Consider the following 9,220-nt stretch of genomic DNA (forward strand, 5'->3'; position numbering starts at 1 on the left):
AGGCAAGAAAAAGAAAGAAAAAGCATCCAAATCGGAAAGAATAAGTAAAACCGTCTTTATCTGCAGACAGCATGATAGCCTATGCAGAAAATCCTTTGAGGTCTACAAAACAGCTGCTAGAACTAAGAAGAAGGTTTTGCAATACTGTGGCAAGGACAGACAGACAGGCTGGGTAGGAGCTGGATGGCTGTGGGGAAGGGTTTTCTATCTTTATTTTTCTAAAGCCCCTAGGAGCTTTTTTTCCTCCTGAGCTTGCATCCTATCACAACCTGGGGGCCTTCCCTGACTGATATTGAGAGTGAAGACTTATTCCTTACTTAATCGTATTTCTCCAAGGAGAAATTCCTGAGAGCCATGGCTCTCAAACTTGTCTGCACACTGGAATCACTTGGGGAACTTCGAAAACTCCTGCTGCCCAGGTTCCACCTCCACGGATTGTGATTTAATTATACTGAGGTGTGGCCTGGATGTAGGATCCCCAATTCTGATGTACAATGTACCTTGAGAACCACTGCCCTACAGGAATATTTCTGGCCTGGTAACCTCTGTGAACAGTGAGTTTAGGAGGTGAAACTGGGCAAGCATGGCTCAGGCTCTACTGGATTTTATGTGGGATCTGCCTGCCTTTAAAGTTTAGTGATTCTGTTCTGCTACTCTGAGCCGTAAATTGTACGGCAAGGGGCAGAGGGAACAGGAGGTGGGAGAAGACTATGGCTGTCCAGGAGTGACTGACTATGACAAGGTAAATCTAGCTAGTTCAGATATAAGGAAGTCCACTTAGTCATCAGACTTAAAGCCATCTATTCCTAAAACCTTACCTCCCCAACATTTATTTGGAAAAAGTTCAAAGCATATATACTCACCACATACATTCAGTACATTCATCAGTTGTTAATACTGTGTTCCATTTGTCATCTTTCTCTCTCTTATTTTTTTCCTTTTTTCTTTTTTGGCTGAATGTAGGTAGTTCAATAGGTATCTCTTAAGAACAAAGGCATTTTTCTACTTAATCATGATACAATTTTTACCCTCAGGAAGTTTAACATTGATACATTATTATCTATTATACATTCCATATTTATATTACCCTAGTTTACCTCAAAAGTTCCTTTATACCTGTTTTAAAGACCGTACACTGCATTTACTGGTCTTGTCTCTTTACTATCTATAATCTATAGAATAATCTCCCTCCTTTTCAGAAGACACTGACAAGTTTGAAAAGGCCAGACTGTGTCATAAAATACACCATAATGATGCTTCCTTATGATTAATTCATGTTAAATATTTAGCATGAATACCAGGTTTGTGATGTCGTATGCTTCCAATTGCATCACATCAGTAAGAACACAATGTCAGTTTGTTCCAGTATCTCCGATGCTGGATTTAATCACTTTGGTTAACGTGGTGCCCACCAGATCTCTTCATTTTAAAGGTATCTTTTCCCTTTATACTTAATAAGTAACCTGTTGGGTGATACTGTGAGCCCATACGAATATCCTGTTCCCCAACAAACTTATACCCATGGTTTTAGCAACCATGGATAATCAGTTATTACTGATTGCAAATAGTGATTTGCAGTAGTGGTGTTTGCAAATAGTGATTTTCTAATTCTATCATTCCTTCTACATTTTTTTTTAAAAAAACTGTTTATTTATTTTGTAAGAATGTACCCCTAGTCCAAAGTTAACTATGTTTAAAAAAATTTTTGGCCAAAAAATTTACAAAAACATTTTCAGTTCAACCTAATGAAAGTGATGTCTAGAAAATATTTGACATCATTAAGTCTGCCTTAGATAGTGCCGATTCTAAAGCATTCCCAAGGCACGGTGTTCTGGAAGACAAATGTGCTTCTGTGGTGCTGCGTGGCGTATGCAGCAGCCGTGACTGGCTACAAGTGAGCCCTGGCAGGCTCCTTCCTCCTGACGCTGGGGGACTGTGAGAGGAGTCAGACGTAGGCCTCCAGGGCTGCATGGAACTCTGTGAGACACTGGACCAGCTGCTGGAACTTGGGCCTCGCCTCCGGACCTAAGGCCCAGCAACAAGCCATCACATCAAATAGTTCAGCAGGACAGTTGATCGGCTGGGCTATTCGGTAACCATCTTTCAGGTACGCGGCCATCTCCAACGGGTCGATGTCCACGTAGGGCGTTTGGCCCAGAGTCATGAGCTCCCACAGCGTCACTCCAAAGGCCCACACATCACTAGCACTGGAGAACTCATTATTCACCAGACTTTCAAGAGCCATCCACCGAACTGGCCTGTTTTCGTTGTCCCCCAGACAATGAGAGTCCATAGGGAACAAGTCTCTGGAGAAGGTATTGTCTGTGATCTTAACTTGAAGTGTGTCATCCATGACACAGTTCCTAGCAGCCAGGTCTTGGTGGATGACTTCCCTTCTGGCCAGATAGCTCATTCCACAAGCAATCTGAATAGCCATGCGGACAGGTCTCGTTGAGAAATTGCTTGTGGATTTTCAGCCTCTACTAATCTGCACTGCCGTAAAAACAAGTTAAGATTCCCCCAATTCATGTAAGGCAATATCACCATGGGCTTTTCTCCTTCTTCTATACAGACATGAGTAATAGGAAGAAGATTCCTGTGATGAAGACCTCGTAGCTTACAACTTTCAGTAAGCATCATTGTCACCTGAATTTCAGAAGCTTGATCTTTAACTGTTTTTACAAATGCTTGTTTTTCCTTATTTGGATCTTTTTCATCTACTAAAATCCCATGGAAAACACGCCCAAAAGTACCTTCTTGGAGTACATCTTTTAGAGTTATCCTCTCCCTGGATATTGCGATATCCTTCACCCTAGCTTTGGCTTTCCAAAGAGTGACACTTCTCAGGTCATTCTTCTCTATCCGCAAGGTGGGATAACCTGAGGAGCTGGTGATAGGAGTTGCATTGTTGGGTGTGTCGGTTCTCAGATACTGAGTCGTCTGGTTAGATGGCTGAGACAGCCCTTGGGAACTACTGCTGGCACTGATGCTGTCATCCAGTTCAATCCTTTTCATACTAAGAAGGTGCAAAACAGCTAATATTATTGCTACGAGAAATATTACTGCACAGCAAACCCCTACGCTGATATAAAACACACGCGTAGAAGTGGTTGGAGCTGCATGTACAGGACCATAAATAGTTCTGCTAGTGTTTTTGTCCAAGGATGACGTTTTTACTTCTTCAAGTTTTTTGTAGCACATTTTCCTTCGTTTAAAATTTAAGACTGTAAAGTTTTTTGAAGAATTTACTGTCAAGTTGAGCTGCATTAGTATCAGAACCTCAGAATCTACTTTGCCAGTACAGGAAAGCTCGACCCGAAGCACTGATAAAGTGCGTGGAGCTTCCCCCTGAGCAGAAATGTTGACCTGGGGCACGTCCATAGCCAGGAAATTGTCTACTTGGAATCCCAGCTTATATTCAACCTTGGACTTTGCATGCCAAGTGAAGTGCAGGAAATTTGCCTCTCTGGGTACTAACAGGTTAAAGGATAGGGCGTAGTGACTAATAAGATCATTTCTCACATAATAAAGTTCTGCAACAAGACCGATGAGCCGGCGCACCTCGTCCTCTCTCAGGTAGACGCTCACGCCAGGCCCCGCGTACGCGGGAGGCAGCGCCGGCGGCCTCGGGGCAGGGGCGACGGCAGGGCCCTCAGGCCGTGGGTCCACGGGAGGCGGCCCCAGCCCAGCGGCCGCGCCGTCCTGCGCATGGCCTCCGCCGCCGCCGCCGAGGAGAAGCGTGGGCCGCCCGCCGCGCCGCCGCCGCCCACCCCCGGCCCCGAGCCCCTCACAGCCCCGAGCCGGAGGCGGCCGCCCAGCTCATCGCGCCGCCGGCCTCTGGCAGCCTGCCGCCGCTTCAAACCGTGGGAGCGCGCCGCCGCCGCCGCCACCTCCTCCTCGGCCGCATCTTCCGCTGCGGGAGGCGGGCCTCCTTCCACATTTTTAACTGGAGTTCTTTTATAAAAAAGAGCTTTCCTCCCTTCCCCTCACTGCCTGCTTTTTTGAGTATGACTATGGACTCAGGGATTCCTTGTTTATTTATCAAATTATGATCCATTTCTGTCATTTGTCTTTTTGAAACCAGCTCTTGTGTTGTTTCCATATATCCCCGTTAGTTTTTAAATAGTGTCTTTATTTCTGCTACAAGATATTTTAAGCTCATATAATATATTTCCTTCTCCAGACCTGGAAGCAGCCGTTTCTCCAAGAAGTTCCCATTCCTTTTGACTGGAAATGGTATTTATTATGCCATTTCTCTTTGATACAAAGTTTTGTTTTGTTTTGTTTTTATCTTTATCTGCCTGACTCCTACATCTATCTCCAAGTTTGTTCCAAACTCGGGCAGGTGAAAAATAAGGTGTTATGTATTAAACCCTTTACCCTTCAATACCTGACCCAGTGTAATATAGAATAGGCTCACAACTTATCTTTACAGTACTATATTGATTCAACAAATATTTTTTGAATGCTTACACTGTGCTAAGCACCCGGGATAAAATTTGAAACAAGACACACACAGTCATGGCCTTCCTGTGCTTACAGTCTAGTGGAGAAGGCAAATATGAATCAAATGATCATATAAATATTTAACTACAAACACTGTAAATCTCTAAAACTAGGCACACTGAGTTCTAGGCATACATCAAGGAGTCTGGCATATTCTGGGTTGGGAAGGGTTCCCTTAAAATAGGAACTTAGAAGGACTTCCCTGGCGGTCCAGTGGTTAAGACTCTGCACTTCCACTGCAGAGGACACAGGTTCGATCCCTGGTCGGGGAACTAAGATCCCGCATGCTGCGTGGCATGGCCGATAAATAAATAAATAAATAGGAACTGAGATCTAGGATCTGAAAAGTGGATAGGAGTTACTCAGTTCAAGGGAAAAAGGCGTGTGTGTGTGTGTGTGTGTGTGTGTGTGTTGGGGGTAGTGGTGCTGGTGGCAGAGGGTATGGGAGTAGTGAGTCTAGCAGGTTCTGAGGTAAAGAGAGGAAATTGGAATATCTGAGAAACAAGAAAAATGCTGAGGTCTTTACTGTCATAAGCTAGGGTAAGGGACTATGGGGTAGCTGGCAGGCTGGGCAGATGCTCACTCCATAGGACCCTGAGGGCACAGAAGTGAGATTGGAGTTGATAATGCTGAGAGTTTAGGAACACATAGGTACACAAAGCCAATAAACAAGCATGCTCCAAGAGCCTTCAAAGGCAGTGTGGAGGTCTCTGGAGGAAGAGAAAGAGATGGATAAGAGCTGGAATTTTGTGTGGATCTTCTGCAGGGAGGAGGAAGGGATAGGTGAGAGGTTACGGGAGGGAACAGTCTGAGCACAGGGCTGACCTTCACCCTTCCCTTACTCTGAAGGATCTGCCCTTGTGCTCTCCTAAGATGTGGCACCACTGAAAACCTGGTCCCGGGCTTCCCTGGTGGCGCAGTGGTTGAGAGTACGCCTTCCAATTCAGGGGACACGGGTTCATGCCCTGGTCCGGGAGGATCCCACATGCCGCGGAGTGGCTGGGCCCGTGAGCCATGGCCACTGGGCCTGCGCGTCCGGAGCCTGTGCCCCGCGATGGGAGAGGCCACGACAGTGAGAGGCCCGCGTACCACACACACACACACACAAAAAAAAAAAAAAAAAAACCTGGTCTGTCTCAGCCCTGTAGAGGTGGAAAATTTTAGCAGTGATAGCTGGGAGGAAGGGAGTCCAGAGAATAATCTGAATGATTCCTTAAAGCTACATACAATCTGTGAGGCATGTGGGAGTGCTCTAAAAAAAATTTTTTTTTAAGTTTTCCAACTCCTTTTACAATGCTAGCAGAACTGACACCAAATCTGATTGACATAGTAAATGCAAAGAGAAAGGAGTAACATAAAAGTTACCATCTTAACCATTTTCAAGTGTACAGTTCAAGTAGTGTTAAGTACATTCACGTTGTTGTGGAACCAATCTCCAGAACTATTTTCTTTTCTTTTTTTTCTTTTTTTTTTTTTGCGGTAAGCGGGCCTCTCACCGTTGCGGCCTCTCCCGTTGCGGAGCACAGGCTCCGGACACGCAGGCTCAGCGGCCATGGCTCACGGGCCCAGCCGCTCCGCGGCACGCGGGATCCTCCCGGACCAGGGCACGAACCCGCGTCCCCTGCATCGGCAGGCGGACTCTCAACCACTGCGCCACCAGGGAAGCCCTCCAGAACTATTTTCATCTTGTGAAACTGAAACTCTGTACCCATTTATCCATTGATGGACACTTGAGTGGCTCCCACCTTTTGGCTAATGTAAAGAATGCTATGAGCATGGGTGTACAAATACCTCTTTGAGTCCCTGCTTTCAGTTCTTTTGTATATATACCCAAAGGTGGAATTGCTGGATTACATGGTAATTCTATTTTTAATTTTTTGAGGAACTATTATACCAAACTTTTCTCCATTGCAACTGCAAAAGGATTTCAATTTCTCCAATTTACCAATCTTTATTGGTTCCTGTTTGGGTTTTTTTTTACATACTGGCCATCCTAATGAGTGTGCATTTATTTTTAAAGTACACATGTTTATTGTGGAAATTAGAGATACAGAAAAATATAAATGAAAGAAAAAAGTAAAAACAAAACTGTTTTTAAATGTTCCATTTTAAAACGAGAAAGCATAGGGTTGCTATGTAAACATAAAAAGAACCTTTGTTTAAAGAAATGCAAAGAGATTAATTAATAGAAGAGTGAGCAAAGGACAGGCACGGGAAGGTTGCCAGGGATGAAACAGAAGTAGCCAATATTATGTAAAAGGGTTGGTATCTGGTACTGGGGAGACGAGGGTAGGAACCTGCCTAGTTCACTGGCTACTTCCACCTGGTGAGGACACTGTTGAAGGGGCCTCCTGCAGCTACTACAGCTGGAGGGGTGTCAAAAACACTCTGCTCTGCCCTGCACAGACTATAACCCCAACCGGTTTATCCACTGAATACAAAAAAACGGAGGCTAGACAGCCAGAGGAAACATTTCCTTCCCTAACACCAAAACAAATGATATATTTGGAATGCTCCGCAGAAAATACAGAAGAGAATCGAGCCCTTTAAAAGCTCTAAAAACACAAATGAGGTGGTCAAACTACACATTTTGTTTTAGAGATAAGAATGCTGGGGGCTTCCCTGATGGCTCAAGTGGTTGAGAGTCCGCCTGCCGATGCAGGGGACACAGGTTCGTGCCCCGGTCTGGGAAGATCCCACATGCCGCAGAGTGGCTGGGCCCGTGAGCCATGGCCGTTGAGCCTGCGCGTCCGGAGCCTGTGCTCCGCAACAGAAGAGGCCACAACAGTGAGAGGCCCGCGTACTGCAAAAACAAAAACAAAAACAAAAACAAAAAAACAAAAAAAAAGAATGCTGGGAAAGAATTTTGGAAAAGCAAGAATATTAAAGCACTTTGTCCAGACTGCAATGCCAGACAATAGTTTACCCTGCACTCATTCAGTTATCATGCCGATAGCGAAGCAGCTCACCTGGGGAACTCTGGAGGCGCAGCAGCTCCCACTGGAATCTGAAGCTATGTGGTGGTTTTAAAACAGGCCCCAAAATGCTTGGAAACACCTCCTGTCAAGAGGCGGCCGCTCTGTCTCCCGAATGAATCCAGTGGGCTTATGACTGTTTCAGCTGATAGAGTATGACAGAAATGATGCCATGTGATTTCTGGAGTTGGGTCCTGAAAGGCTATGCAGATTCCCCCCAGTTTTCTTGGACCACTCACTCTACAGAAGTTTCTTTACTGGGTCCTCACTCTAGAAACCCAGCCGCCATGCTGGGAAAAGCCAAGCTTGGGAGAGGCCAAGTGTTGGCACCAGCTGACAGCCCAGCTGAGCCCAGCCTTGGCGTCATCTCAGCCCAGGTGCCTCACATGTGAATAAAGAAGCCTCCAGATGATTGCAGCCCTCAGCCTTTCAAGGCATTCCCAGGCTTTTGAATCTTCAGAACAAGAGGCCTCAGTTATGGAAGAGAGATGACTAGGTCCTGTCTGAGTTCCTGATCCACAGAACCTGTGGTAGTTTATCTTTCAACGTCTTTGGGATCATTTGTTGTGCAACAGTAGATAACCAAACCAAATAGTTAAATTACTAGCACTACAAAGAAAGAAATTTCAACTACTGGTTAAGACTATTAATTCACCTGTGTCTAGTAGAAGAGTTAGTGGTGTTACAGGTACTTAAAAATCAAAGAACTTGGACTGTTCAGCTAGCAGTCACTTTCTAGGAATGCTGTCCTCATTCCACAGATAGATTATTCTTACGGGTGAAAATCCTGTTAGGGCTGTGGAGATGGATCACTCTTGATCTTACGGCTGAGTCTCGCATCAGTGGAAATTCCCTATGTCTGTAGGGATTTTGCAATAATGTTTGATGACAAAGAGGATGTCCTGTAAGATTCCCCATGTGGGAAAAAGATGTTGTCCTAGGTGCTGTGAGCTTCCTAGACCTCAGTCTAGAGGAGACTCTGATGAGCTAGCCCCTCATTGAGGACTTACTTTCTTAAATGCAGTGGTGGACAGAGCTGGCTGGGGTCGAGGTAGAGAGCCTTTCTGTTCAGTCCCTTGGAGTCCTCTTGGGGTTTAACAGAAAAATGGAATGGCTGGTTATAGTGCTGATAAACCCTGGGAATCTATAGTACATACATAGGATGACAGATGGTCTATGAACAAACTGTAGAATTACTTTGGATGTGATTATTTCTGGCTAGGGCGGGGGTGTGGGCAGTGGCAGAGGAGGGAGTGGTGATCCTGGTATACCCATTATTAAAACAGTTTCCAGTTTTGTCTGCATCTATTATTGAACACACAGTGAATCAAACAAATATAACAAGTCAGGAGCTTCAATAAAAATTGATGGGCCTTTGGAAGGATCTTAAGACGAGCTCATGACCATTACAGGATCATAGGTTAGACACTGAATCCACAGTATTTGCTGACAAATAAAATAATAATAATAATATATATACAAATATTAAGGGATTGTTATCAAAAGAATTTTCTAATAGTAAAAGCAGTATTTGGATACAAATTTAACTCTTTATTATGTAAAATTTTAAACATATGAATGAGTGGAGAGAATAGTATAGCAAACCCACAATTTCAATAATTAGCAACTTATGGCCAATGCTGCTTCATCTATAGCCCCACCCACTCTTTCCCAGCCCAGCTTATACCTGCTTCATTACCATTTCACTGGAAAATTGTAGTACTGTTTCTTAAGCTGGT

The 9,220-nt window shown here is 44.7% G+C and overlaps 1 pseudogene; it reads right to left on the reverse strand.

Annotated features, from left to right (window-relative positions):
- Window positions 1–1,894: 1,894 nt before the first annotated feature.
- Window positions 1,895–3,710, reverse strand: LOC115848364 (tyrosine-protein kinase RYK pseudogene; annotated as a pseudogene).
- Window positions 3,711–9,220: the final 5,510 nt, after the last annotated feature.

Source organism: Globicephala melas, chromosome 3, assembly GCF_963455315.2.
Source record: "Globicephala melas chromosome 3, mGloMel1.2, whole genome shotgun sequence".
Classification (NCBI taxonomy): domain Eukaryota; kingdom Metazoa; phylum Chordata; class Mammalia; order Artiodactyla; family Delphinidae; genus Globicephala; species Globicephala melas.